Here is a 14,893-nt window from a genome sequence, read left to right on the forward strand (position 1 = left end):
AAAAAGACCCTACCACATATGTACTATCCCCCATTCAGTCATGTTCTTATTGTTTCATGCTGTCTTTAAGTGGCACAAAGTACAGGGTATAATTTTTACCCATGGCAACAGCAGCCATGTGATCAAAGGACATGCTCATCGGAGACTCTTGTATCAGTCATGAAAAGGACAAAACTTTTACAGCACGTGACATGTTACTTTTTGGCTGTTTAAACCATGTTGTGGTCTTTATTTAGTGAAAGAACAGGGTAAAATGCAGGTGTTTGATTATATAATCGATGACTAAGGTTCAAACGTCAGTTGTCAGCTGTGTGCGCTATCTCCTGCTGTCAGACCCAATTACAAATGCATGAGCAGGCATCAAACCAACAGAGAGGAAGTGTTGTATATTAGATGAAGACAGTTGTCCCTTTATTTTCCCAGTTCCTTGTTTGGCATGGAGTATGTTCTCACTCCCACAGAGCTCAAATGCAGTTTACTAAAAAAGAGGGCCACTGTTGTTACCTAGTTATATAACTCTGACTAAAAGAGGAAACCAGAGTGCAACTGCTTCCTTATTGACAATCCATTTTCCAAATGATTTAAATTATTTTTAAAATAGATTTTAAGAACTATTTAAAAGAAGTGGCGGGACTGCTGAAATTGCCTTTTCTCTGAGTGAAACCAAAAATATCCAGACTCCCTGCTCCTCATCCTCATCTTTCCTTCTTTCTGTTTAACCTGTCTGTCTTTTTGTGTGGGATCCCTGTGATGGATGGCAAGTAAGACAGACAGCCTGTTTCCTGCATGTGCCCTTAACTTCCATGTCACACATGCAGATATCCTTTGAGAATGAGAGGTACACACAATCTGACATACATGTCCCACATTCACACACATATAAATGCACACACCGTACATCCTTTTAGGAGAGAAATAAACAAACAAAAAATAACAAAATGTCTGTGTCTTTTATGCAACATCAATTAAAAAATAAAATAAAATAAATAAAGAATGGGGTGCTGTTAAAAACTATAATTAAAAAGAATGCAAAGACCTGTAAATTTCATATTCACAACAGAGAAGACATATTAAATGCTGAAAATGCTAAACCTTTGGGAGAGAAATGTTATCCTGTCTTGTTTGATATAGAAGGTGCTCAACAGTCCTGGGTCTGGGTCATCATTTCATGATGCACCAGGTATTTCCAGTCGGTGAAATGTCTAGTTGTAGTTGTACAGACTGCCATTTCCACAGGCACTAACGCAACCCCATAACGTCAGTGATTCAATTACATGAACTGAGCATTGATATAAAGCTGAATAGTCCCTCTTCTCTTTGAAAAACAATAATTTCCAAAAGGAATTTCAAATTTTAATTCTTGCAACAAAAGTTTGTCCTTTTTTTTTTTCCTCAAACCATTTCAAACTAACTTTGGCTTATAACGATGGCAGCGTTTGTAGTTTATGTCCACATATGGCTTCTTTAACCCGTATTTGGGGATGATATGATGAGCTGTGTCCATAGACCATGATTTATGGAAGTATTACTTAGCTCCTACAGGGATTTTACTACAGAAGAACTGAAGACAGGCATCCAGTTTTAATTTTAATCTATGTTAGTTGTGCTCAGAAATGTTGTCAGATTCTAGGAGTCTTTGGATAATATGGTCTGCTACAGATGATGGTGTATTCAGAGCCTTTGCAATTTCACACAGGAAGACTATTCTGCTTTTCGGTTTGTAGATGCAGTTATTTCAGATTGCCGAACTGTGCTATTTTATACCCAATCATGTTTCTGACCTGTTGACAAGTAACCTAATTAACTGCAACACATTCCTTCAGCCATTTCTGCCATTTTCCCACTTCGTGTGTCACTTTGTGCTGCAATCAAATTTAAAATGAGCAATTATTTTTTCATGAAATAGTAAAATGTTTCACTTTCTACATATATGTTTTTTCTTTTGTATAAACTTTTTTGGGAGTTAGGGCTATAGATAGCTTTAACATACCTTTTTGAGCATATGAAGATAAAATGTTAGCTGATATTGAATTGTTTTTATTCTAAAGCTAAAATTTAGGTGCTTGGCAGCTATATGATTACTTTCAAGTCAATGAAACTGTAAAACATTATAATGCTCCATAAAAAAACAACAGGAAAAGCAGGTGAGCATTTATCTAACTCACAGTTTAAAGATTCTGCCCCAAAAAACAAAAGGCTTCCAGCAAATGAAAAACATGTGAATCGCTGAACAGAGAATTTCAGAAGAGATTTAACTTGGCGTATTATAGTAACCAGTTGTTTGGTGAAATAATATGTGTCTACTAAGATGTGGCTGCACAATGCACTCATTATATGAATATCCAGTTCTCCATCAATCATCTCACTCTTTCTCCTCATCTCTCTTGGTCTCAATTATCATTCATCTCACATCCCTATTTAGGGTCTAATTGAAGCTGATGACCCATGGAAAGTAAATATTTACAAAGAGTCAGTGAAACACACATTTCAGCAACCTTTTATTTTAAAGACACAGCGTAGGCAATCTTGTTTTTTTCCCAGCACATTATTTGTATAAATTGCCCACTCAGCTGCTTCCTTGTCCCAACAATAAAAACGTTAACCCAACAGAGGTCTGAGGTGGGATGTGAGCCACCCACACTCTTACTAAAAACAAAAAGAAAATATATATCAGGGAGTGTGCAGTCTGTGAGTGTTTTGATTTACTTCTGTAATTTCACTGGAGCTCTGGTGGTTTTTACTGTAAACTCCTACACTGTCTGCAGATGTGGCTCTGGATCAAATGGGAGGGAATGTATGTGTATAGAGTGTGTATGAGTGTGTATGTGTGCGTTGCGACATGTCCAAACTAAAATGGATTCCTTCTGGGGAATTTTGTCAGTGTTTCTGTTTCAAATTGACATTAGTACAATACCTCAATCACAGTGACTATAAAATGTAATTTGATGACATCCTACAGACTGAAATTACATCTCATATATGAATGTGGCTTTTTGGATCGAGTATCAAGCAGCACTTTTTAAATGTAAAAATGGTCAAACTACAAATCATTAAAGCAGGTCTAAAAGATTAAAACTTTTCTGACATCAAAACTATAATAGCTTCAATAGCTATATGACACATAAACTTAATAAGATTAGATTTTAAAAAGTATATAAGGTGTGAATCCAAAAGAAATCAGACGTTTCTCCTATAAAAGAAAAGCTGACTTCTATTTTACTCCTGTTGTGCTGGGAACATTTATTGGGAGTCCATTTCTGACCAGTTGCAAGTGCATATATGTGACTTGCACTAAAAACAGTGACCTTTCCGCTTGAATTTCGTTTTAATGAGGATAAAGTGGTTGCAAGCTGCCAGTTCTGCTGGGCATGCCCGGGAGGTTGGGACCAGTTGTGTTTGTGGGGCTGTGAGGGGTGTGCTTTGTCATGACGGCGCATGTTTGCACCAAATGTTTTTTAAAAAGTTACAATCGAGTTTGGTGTTAGCAGTCTGACCCTGAGAAATGAATTTATAATGCAAATTTTGTGAAGAGGAAAACTGATTCTGGTGTTGGTTACACATTTATCCAACCCATGTTGCTTGATTTGGAAGATTGTGGTCTCTTTCTCTGAAAACTGGTTTTAGGATTCTAACCATTAACCCATTTCCTGGTACCAATAACCACCTAAAATGTGGGTAAAACTATAGACAATGGTCACCCTGACGAGACCTCAGGAGAATCATCACTCTCAATGATGGTCGTTAAGCCTTAAACATCAGCGGTTTTACAGACTACATTCATAAAATCTCCCACTGTCTCCATCAGAACTGAAGAAGCTCTTCTGGACGAGAGTGAATCCTCTTCAAGAAACTAAACCCAGTCCAGCTGACTTATTGCTGGATACTCCACTAACATCACTGTGACATGTTAAACAATGTGGCAGAAACATTTAGACATTTAAGCTCATTTTGATGTTATGAACCTACAATAAAGTGCTAACTAGATGAGACATATATACTGTGTAAAATCTGACTTGCAAAAATGAAATACTATGGCAATACAACTAATATGAGGACTCAGCGTTAATTGTTTTCAGTCAGATCTAATCTCTTCAACTTCAGGGAAAAGGCCAAGCCTGAATATTCAGTCAAGAGTTGAAGGGGCACTCTTACTGTGGCCCTCATACTCTTAAAAATGATCAAATCTGAGGCTTATTCAGTCATAACCCAGGATACAGCAGCTGTTGAAGACTTTGGAGCTGCAGTACAAGCTCACATCCCAAGTACACCTGCACTTTGCAGCCAAACTAATTCTTAAGTAAAGGACTTGTTAAGCCAAGCCTGTCACAAACCCATTACTGCACGTGATCTGTGGACTTCTGTTGTCGACTGTATTCTGAGTAATGCTTGAGATGATTGCCACAGTCAGGAATGTGCCCTGTCTTAGAGCTGCCATGTGAATACCTTATTTAGAAAGATTAGCACACTCGTAATGCCCTGTTGGAGGCATTTATGGTTTTATGTGATTTGTTCAGATTGATATGGGTGCTTGTAGTAAAATGTGCTTTGAGCAGTGTATATCAACTTGAGGCTAATCGGGGGGATCTCGTTGCTTCTTTAGGTGCATCAAATTGTTATTTGGTGAAGAAAAGTTGAATTGATTTATCAGGCCAATCGGGTTTCACAACATTTTTAAGTGAGAATGTCCTTCATTCAAAAAAGTAGCTAACATGTGAATATACAGGCCAAAGTGACCTACAGCTGAATAAATTTTTACTCCCTGTGATTGTGAGAGCAACTGCATGGGAATTTCAGAATAGTGTTCATGGAGGTAGCATAGCCATATTTTAGGGGTTGCTAGGTGGCTCATCTAGCTGTACTGACACTTCATGTACTGAAACTGAAGCAGCCAGCACAAGTTTTAGGCCTGACCTGTGGCACTTTACTGCATGTCACCCACCTCTCTAAAATGTATCTTAGCCTACAATTTTCTAACCCTGAGCAACTTCCTAAAGTCAGCCAGTTCCATGAACTCACCAACTAGGGAAATAACAAAGGGTTTTTTAGTCAATTGTTTGTCATGTTACTAATTTATCTTAACTCAGAAGATGTCCTTAACATGACTGAGAGTGTTTCAGAGGTTGTTTGTAAGGATATGAATAAATGATCTAAACTCAGCAGAAAAAGTAAGAAAATTTGTATATACTCTTACTTCTGGCTTCAGTCATCAACACCAAATAAGTGTTGAATAGCAGAATAAGCTGTTTGTTTTTCATGGGCAACCTCCACATAGTTGACTCTGTTGCTCATTAATAAATAAATTCATTTTCCTTACAAATATAGCACTATTTAAATCGGAAAAATACATGATTTCTAATAGTATACAATTTTTTTTTGCAAAGAAGCATTATTACAACAAATACATAATCCACCAGACATAAATTTCCTTACTTTCTGTGCTACATTTATACGGTTGTTTCTATTGGCTCGTCTGTTGCCATTAGTGATGTACCACTGCACATGGTAACTGGTATTATTATATCCACATTTGCACATTTCTGTTGCACTACAATGTCATAAAATAAAGACATATATACATAACTGGAAACTTTATATTTTCAGAAATTATGTCTAATGTGGTCTTCTATTTAACCACCTCCATCCCTATGGCCCAGAAACTTTTTAAGCCAAGAACAGCTGCTCACATTCCTGTCATTCCTCAACAAAATAGGATGGATATAACATCTATATTCATCCTTGTGACTCAATGTAAACTGTCAACACCAACTGAGAAGAATGCAAAGGAATCTGGGCATCTTGGCCTTTCCATTGTCTACTATCGAGGATCAGTGAAAAACAAACTTATTTTCACGCAGGAGCTTTCTGCATTGTTTCTCCACACATGCTGTAGTGTGGCTCATGAATTCAGTGCAGATTTAAGTGTTGAGCTGCTCCAAGTGTTTGTACTGGCCTGAAGGTGCAGGTGCACAATCAAACCCCAGGGAAGGAAATGGAGGGGAGGGGTTTGAATGTGACACAAACAGGAAACAAGCTCTGTGTTCCCTCTTGCTCAGTGGTGCACACAAAAGGTCTGTCCTTGTGCAAGCTGTTCTTTTAGGCTTTTTCAGGAGCTTACATAACAGACACAGGTGGAAAAATATTATCTTGTTAAATTCATTTCTGTCATTTGATTTATTTATTTATTTTTTTTATGTCTAAATCATATTTTGAACTTAATCCAGACTTTTATCTGAGAAAAGATTTGTGTCAGTGATTAAAAGGAGCTCTGGGCAAAATGCCTCTGGAAGTCAGGAGTTGGCTTTTGAATTCAAATAAGTATTGGCAAGACAAATCCCTTCCTAATAAATAGTCTTTTCAAGTCAAGTAGGCTATATTGTGTCAGACTACTGCCCTCCTTTGACCAATGTTGATTTGTGACCTCACAAATCTTCATGATGTCTGGGGGCATTGACCAGAGCTCTTTGGTAAACCATTCCCATTCCAGTAAAAAGCAGTATGCAAAAGCTTGAGTGCTCGGTCCACAACTTCCCCTCACAAAGATCTAAAACATCAGTTTGTTTCCTTAGCCTAACATTTCTTCAAATCAGAGCATTATTGCCATAAGAAATTCAAATTTGAACCCTTTATGACCAGAAAAAAATGCATGTTTCCTCAAGTATACATTGACAAAATAGTGAAATGATGACCGGATTACTATATTGTTTGAAATACAGTATATATCAGGGCTATGTGCAGGGGTGTGTTTTTTCCGTGTGTGTGCCACTGAGGGATGACCTACACGCTGTGGGAACAGATCCTTCCCCTGTACAGGAAAGACATTAGTAGCAGCAGGAGTGCTGGGGGGAGGAGAAGGCAGCAGACAGAGCAGGAGGCCGAGAGGGTTTGCTCTCCTTTTCAGGGAAGGACGGAAACGAAAAGAGAACACCCTCTCTGTCTCATAACAAACCCCCCTCCCTCTGCTCATTCCCCCCCACTTCTCCCCTAACAAGTGTAAGAAGTGTCCCCCTCCCACAATAAGTGCACTGCAGCGTGGCACAACAACAAATAGTGCGTCACTAACGAGTCACAGCAAACATTCCTGACTGTCTCCATTTGTATGTTGTCCAGTTTTTCCTGCCTCTTCGTTGTGGACTTCTAACGTGTTTTGGGACACAGTGGGAGGGGTTCCCTCATGGTTTAGCTCTAAATCTGAACCACTTTAGAGAGTTTTCTCACTAATCATGAATCCTGCCATTTTAGATAGGTTTTACTGAGATCTGTAGTTAACTTATGTAACAGATCAACATGACGAAGAAATACTTGTGGGTTGGACAATTTTCCAGTTTGACCGAGTTGTTTGAAAATAGTTCCTTATCATTTATGTGTGGGGGAAACATTACATCGTGGAGTTGTCAAGTTTTCAGCTATTCAAACAAACAGCTTTAATTCCAGGCAGAAAGCCAAGCATCTCTGAGTTTATCCAACTTGATTTCATATAACTGACGATGGCGTCAGTTGCTAGATAAGCCTGTAATCCTTTGGATGGATTTAATAATTGTCACACAAATATCAGAAGAAAAGGGACATGAGGTTTTCATATATCAAAATGAATTTGTGACCTGAATCTGGGCTGCAAACTGCATTTTAGTAAATGCCAAAGAGAGAGAAGAGCTCACTTGTTTTTAGACTGAAGTGCTTCTCTGGCTCCACTCATGGGAGTGATTCATTCCTGTAGCAAAAGAGGGAGACAATAGGGAGGAGAAAGAAAGAGAAAGCAGGCAGACCAAGTAATAACTAAATGTATTATGTTTTCCACAAGGTGTTTCAAAGGTGAACCACACATTTTATATAAGAGCAGGAGGTTTTGTTGTTGACAAGAACAGATTTAAATAATTACTTGTCCACACACTGGCATTAACATTTTACTAGGTTGAAATACTGGATCAAAGAAAGAGATTATCATGAATGCTTTTTCAAGTTTTTGATATCCATTCTCTTGAAAATGTATAAATACTTTAGCTAATACTGGGGATCAAACCAGAAGACACAACTCAATGATCAACACAGTAACAGTGATGTTTGAAAAAAGCAAAATCAATGTATAACATCATAGAATAGCCATAAAATCACAAGATTAAAGCAAGATTTCAACTGAAACACACCTATTCTCCAAGCAGTCAGCAAGCTTACATCAAATTAAGCTTCGGTTGGCCTTTGATCTGTTCATTTAATTGGATCACTGTTGTTGCCCTGGTATATATGCATGAATTGGGAATGAAATTACTAAATATCGTACGTACGGATAACATTCAGAATATTCTGCTGCTTCGAACCTGCTCTGTAGGAGATTATGGTACATCTAAGATAAGCCAAAAATCACGGCACAGATGTTGTCAGGGCTGGTGACCAGCATGAGGAAGAGGTACCAGGTTATTGTTGCTGTGTCTCAATCTCCAACATGCTACTGAAGTCCCTGACAAATGAATAAAATGTACAATGTGTTGTTTTTTTTCTTATTATTTTGCAATCATCCAATCCACAAAGTAACTCAAAACAAAAGGGAATGCCAGCAGGAGCATACTGCAGTAGATTCTAGCACATTTATTGGGGCAGTTTCCCCATGTTTATCTGTTTTACTCATTTTGCAGAAGCTCAATCCTTAGATGTTATATCTCATTGTAAAGGTGACCAATCAGGCTTTCCCACAATGTATAATACTACACCACTTGGTATCATTAAATGAGAGAATGACTGACCAAACTCAAATTTCCTTACTTTGTCTGATATGTTCATTGACATTCATTTTAAAGTCTGGTTTCAGTCTGAAAAACACAGTATTTTATTTTTTTTTCCTAGTTTCATGAAAGTACTCAATGTTACAGCCAGGATCCTGTCGTTTTTACATCTGGCATGCTATCCCTGAAAGATCTGTTTGTGTTTTGTAGTGCTGTTCGTTACTTCCTCCCAGAGCCAATCACATTTATACACTTTGAGTTGCCAGATAAAACACAGACAAATGTATTTCGGCAAAAATACAGCCTTTTGCAGTTATGGAAACATGCAAACAAAGATGACCAGAGATCATTTATACCCCATTATAAAAACCACTGATCTATTAAACAGCTTCGTGACTAGAGGTTTAATAAAATCTTGGTCAGTATTGTCTGTACAGCTCAACACAGAAACAGAGCTGGTGATAGTTTCCCCTCAACATGTAAGCATTGAGCCGCAGCTTTGTTTAAATAGGCCACTGTCTTATGCTCACTTTGCAGAGTGATGAACAAGTAACAAGTAGCCAAACAATGCCGTGATTCATGTAGAGCTTCAGCTCTGAATAAATTCTCAAGTACATGACCTTCTTTTAGGAGTAAGATGCAATTATAAATAAAATTTATAATTTTCAAAACCAACAATAGCTGATTTCAATCTAGCTCACTTCACATTTGGGTTGCAGGTTGACCTTCTGACCCCAGTTTTTGTTTATGATTCTCAATAATGGCGTCCTAATTAGTTTAACTTTACAACTGGCTATATTGCTCAGACCACTGCCCCACCCCAACATCTCAGGCCCACTGTTGTCATATTTTATAAGAACAAGACAAACTTGTTTTACTTCTGCAAGTTAAGTTGCAGATGAGAGAATCTTTTAATATATTGAGGGGAATGGAGCTTTACATGAATTAGATGTGCATATGTCTTCATGTTGGTTTGTTAAAGTTAAATGTAAACTCTACAAGAATTTTATGCATTTTTAATTTCCGCATTTTATCTATCAGTATTAAGTGATTTCGACCTCTACATTGGTTCTTGGCTTACATACTATTCCATGAGGATCTGCATATGTTAAAATTAGTTGTAACTAGTTAGATGCCTTGATCAGTTTATATTTTTTCCAGCTTTCTGTTTTTTTCTTCAAAGAAAAAAACAAAAAAGGCAAACGCAAGCGCTCACATTCACACATCTCATCAGGAAAACAGCTTTTGGTCTGTAGATTGAATGCTTAAAAACAATATCACCATAGAAAATGCAGTTAGAGTTTGTATGGGAAAAGAACTACAAAAGCTTCATCAAAAGAGGTTGGTTTTTAGCTCTGGATCCTGCACATGATAAGTAACGCCTGCCCTGTTTATAAACTCGCAAACAAGTCTCATCCATCAGTAAGGTCAATTACTGAACACAGAAATGTCTGAAAACTAACCAAGCACAAAGTTGTGACAGTACGTCATGGCGTTAATCTACCATGTCCTGATCTCACGTATGAGACGTTTGTTGTGCTATAAATAAATCCAGCTTGGTAAAAGTGACATGAGTCAGCTTTTGTTTTTGTGGAAAACACAGATGCAGCCTCTCAGATGATGTTTTGCTTAGAAGTCTTTTAACAAAGTTAAATTGTCTGACAAGCTGCAGGGTCAGATGGTTTAGTTGTGAGTCAGGCCACCAGCTGCCAGCAGCCATTGTGTTTGGGGACTGATCTTTGTCAAAGTGATGGAGTGGAAGAGTTGAAATGAGTACAAAACAGCCCTTAGTTGAAAGTGTGATATTATGTTTGGGAGGCAAGTGTGTTTGTATGCATGTCTGCATGTATGTTTGATGAGCGCGCCGTGAAGAGGGAGGGAGGAACAGCAAAATGGATCATGTACAGTTAATGTGCATTGCTGCACTTATGCATATATAGTACTGTGTTCAAGTCACAAATAGCCTTCATTTCTTAATATGTGTCCAAAGAACAAGACATTCTTGCAATCTTCTAAAGGTTTAAAGGTTCTTCAGGCTTTCTGAAGATCCTTTACAGATTTTCTAATTTCCTGTTTACTCACTTATTTTTACTACAGTCCTTGTACCTGATCATTATCACAAGACTATGGTTTGGATTATATCATTAGCCTCTTTGCTACTAGCAACCCATTACAGAGAGACATAATTTACAATTATTCCTTTAGTTGTGTATATGAAAAGATAACACTGTTTGACATAAAATAGTATTAATAAGTACCAACAAGGTAATTCCAAAAGAGCTATTAGCTAAAAACAATCTGAAGAAAGGAGCTTTTCTACAGACATAAATCTTTAAATCTCCTCAGATCTTAACACTATTAGAGCAGTGTAGGATCATCTTAACAGGGAACAGAACAAAAGGCGGCTAACCTCCAAAGAAGAGCTTTGGAAAGAAATGATTCCTGAAGGCAATTTTAAAAGTATGAACAACTTTGTTTAACTTTGTGTTTATTTCTTTCCAAAAAAACTAAATTCAAGCAAGTCAAGACATTTTCTCATGCAGTTTTCAGGAGATGTAAAATAAATAAATAAATAATTATAATGTGTGTGTTCATAGAGCTGAACATTAAATGAATAAATAAAAAAAGGAATACCTCTGGTTTGTGATCAGATTTTTCCATTTCTTTAACTTTGTCATTCTCCTGGAAAAATATAATTGTAACGTTGTTTCCTCTCATCCTCTCCCATACTTCCTCCCATCCACTTAATCTTCCGATACTCATCATTGTGAGTGCTGATCTGGCAGATGTCACCAATCATTGTTTTCTTAGAACATTTTGTTAAGGAAAGGAAGGACTGGGACAATAGGGATTTGAGTCTTTAGCAGTTTGTCTCCATGAACTCAAACATAATCTTTATGTGTTTCTAGCCAGTTTGATTTTTCTCGCCTACAACGGTATCTTTCTCAGCAATGAAAACAAGAGTTATTTTATAAGTATTCTTTTAGGGTTTCTCATTTTCTGAAGAGCAATTTTAAAAAGCTGAAGACTCGTCAAGTACTGGGATACTAATAATTCATGTTGATTAAAATGTTCTCTCAAATTTCAGTATTTCACCAAGCTGTTGCTAAATGGTTGAATGGTTCTGTTCAGATAAGTAAAGATGACCAATCAGAATGCACTGGCCTTTCAGAAAGCATACAGACTCCCAAGTTTCTTTTTTTTTTTTAAAGGAAACACATATGGTTGAAGGAGTTGCACTCATACTGATATCATAATAAAAAGTTATGATAACCTTGAAGGTATCTTATGTGGATCTGGAGATATTTGAACGTACCATGATAGATATAACTACACAGGTGTAACTAATTACATTAACAGTGACTGGATTCAACTGAACTTCCAGATCCAAACACTGTAAACTCAACACAATGAACAGAAACAAGAAGTGAGTCAACCTGCCTCATGTGCAAAGTACTTATTCCACACTTATGGGTCAGCAGCTGAAAATGCATGGCCACCTCTAAGCTTTCTTTTTGTCTTAATGACAACTAATAATAACTGATCTGCCAAAGTGAGAGGGCATGAGGGTGCGGATGGCTGAAATAGATCAGACAGATTCTACAGGGCATGACCATAAAGACATTTAAAAACAAATAAAGGAATTTTTGAATCAGTCCTAACATTAATCAGGAGCCAGTGAAGTGATATTGGAACTGGGGTAGTGTGCACTTGTTTATTTGTTCTGGGTGAAAGCCAAGCAGCAGCATTCTGAACCAGCTGTAGTTGATCAAGAGACGTTCGATTAAGCCCAACATAAAGAGCAGTTTGGAAGTCTGGACAAGTTGTGATAAAAGTATTGATTAAAATCTCAAACTCATGCAGAGAAATAAATGGTTACTTGTCTTAATTGAAAAAAGTCATACTACAATAGAGGGTGTGTTTTTAAAAAGACATACTCATGGTGTTTGTTCTGTCAACAAGGAAGACTGGCTGCTAAAACAGCTTACAATAGGTCTGAAGAAAACAAAAAATCTTATTCATGGAGTGAAAGAGTAATACAATTCACAATTTTTACATACTGTCACACCACACCTATTTCATCACACTGTAAAAAACCTGTGCCTAAATTTCCAGCATGGTAATTTTAACAGAATTAGCTTGCAGACCCCCTCAGTGACTTTTTTCTATTTTTTTTAAGCAACTAGCAACAAATTTAGACAACCCTCAGTACTGCTCTCCAACAGCAACGTCACTCTCTTTCAACAGGGATTGCTGTTAGAAAGCTGGATAATGGGAGACAATATATTAAGAAAATGTTCTTTTAACTTACTATGTCTTCCATGCATACATACAAATAGAGCCAAAATCACTGCATGAAAGATGTTGTCTTTAACTTAGGTGGAAGGTGATTTGTGCAGTGGATACTACAGGTATAAAATTCAATGGTTCAGCTGATCTGAATTAGCCTTTATCAGAAAAAAGGAAATTGTTCGTATGGACTGCTTGTGCATCTTATTACCAATAGTATGAGTGAAAAGTGACTCACAGCTTCATCACTTTCTTTTGAATGTGTGCACCCACACAAACACACACATAAAAAGACTCTAAGGTGTCCCCAAGCAAAGATGGCAGCTGTTCTCAGCATCAGGTTACATGTTTTGGAAAAGAAATATCAAATATCTGAAAAGTTCCCCCAAACATTTGAAGAGGCGCCTTTGGACATGGATCACATCTACATGCATAAGCCAAGGAGTGTGTGAATGATCTGGTATATTGCTCATACCAAGGAATATTTAGATGTCAAGAACAGAGAGAAAGCACACACAGTAATACATCAATCACACTCGCAAACACAAATACCTGCACCACCCCCACCGGATGGGTAAGATGTCATGAGCTCCTCTCAGTTACTCCTCTCAGTGGAAAGCTCTGTTAAAAATCTTATGATATTCAAGCTAAATGCAAAAGATTCTCAACAATAAAAACCACCAAGTCTTTTTAGTTACCCTTAAAATTTCTGATAGTCAATGGAGCGGATCCTAATCCTCTAAATCTTTCTGACTTATATATGCTTCCTCTGCATTCACCTTTCTGTTTCTAATTCTGGTCTTTTACAACAGCCCTTTCACCAGCAGTCTTCTTATGCAATCTGCCCATAAACAGAAAAATGGATGTGTCACTCAATTATTGTGTTATATTTTGAATAGACAAAAAGCCCCGTCTGAGGTTTATGTGGCGAGCAAACAAGGTTCTGAGCCTCCTTCCATTAACTTATTATTTACTCCATTATGAAAACACAGTGACTCATTTATCTTGGCTGCACAGGTGGATAATGTAATGGGCTTTTTGTTCTTTTTTTTTATAGTGTCTTTAGCAGCCAAAAAATCAATACATACAATCTGAACTACCTCATGAAAACTGACGCCAAAGCGTGTACAAGCAAGAAGAAATATGCCAATGCATGTAGGTTACAAAAGTGAGGAAGGAAGGATGGAGAGGAAACAAGAGGAGGCTGGCCTCTGTTATTCCTCCAAGGGGGAAGCCATTTTTTCTCACTGTTTGCTTTTAGTATATATTTGTGGACAAAAACAAGGAGTAAGAAGCTGGAAACTTTTAGCCTGGTCTGTCCACATGTGTGATGTGTTTTTTGTTGTTTTAGCTGCTACTGGAGTTAAATCAGTTCTAATCCCCTATCTCTTCCTGCTCCATGCTGTTTGCCTGATCCTCAGCCAGGTGGTTCCTGTTCTCCACCTCGTGTTTAATTAAATCTTGTGACTGTTGATGCTGCATTCAGAGAGCCACCAATACATTTTAGGGTGTTTAAACTGTTTTCTGTGGGACATTTAAACATCATGCTACCTGTTTCCCAACAGTGATAGAAGGTACGACTGAGTTTATTTTTTCATTATATTGTCACTACTCTGTTATTTGTTTTTCTATCTTTTTTTTTTATTCACAGCAACACGGTTACTAGCACCCTTTTTATTGATTCCAGTGAGGTAAATAACACAATTTACTATTTGAAAATCCCCAAGAGCACCTAATTATGTAAAAAGTTATCTGAAACTGAAAGCCAAACCCACAACTTTTGTTTTTTTATCTGAAATATTGCATTTTCCATTGAAAGGCTTTACAGAATTATTATAATTACACAATAAATTAGTATAATAAAACTAATAACAAAACTGATTTGACTG

The sequence above is a fragment of the Melanotaenia boesemani genome, chromosome 19, assembly GCF_017639745.1.
Source record: "Melanotaenia boesemani isolate fMelBoe1 chromosome 19, fMelBoe1.pri, whole genome shotgun sequence".
In the NCBI taxonomy this organism is placed as follows: Eukaryota; Metazoa; Chordata; class Actinopteri; order Atheriniformes; family Melanotaeniidae; genus Melanotaenia; species Melanotaenia boesemani.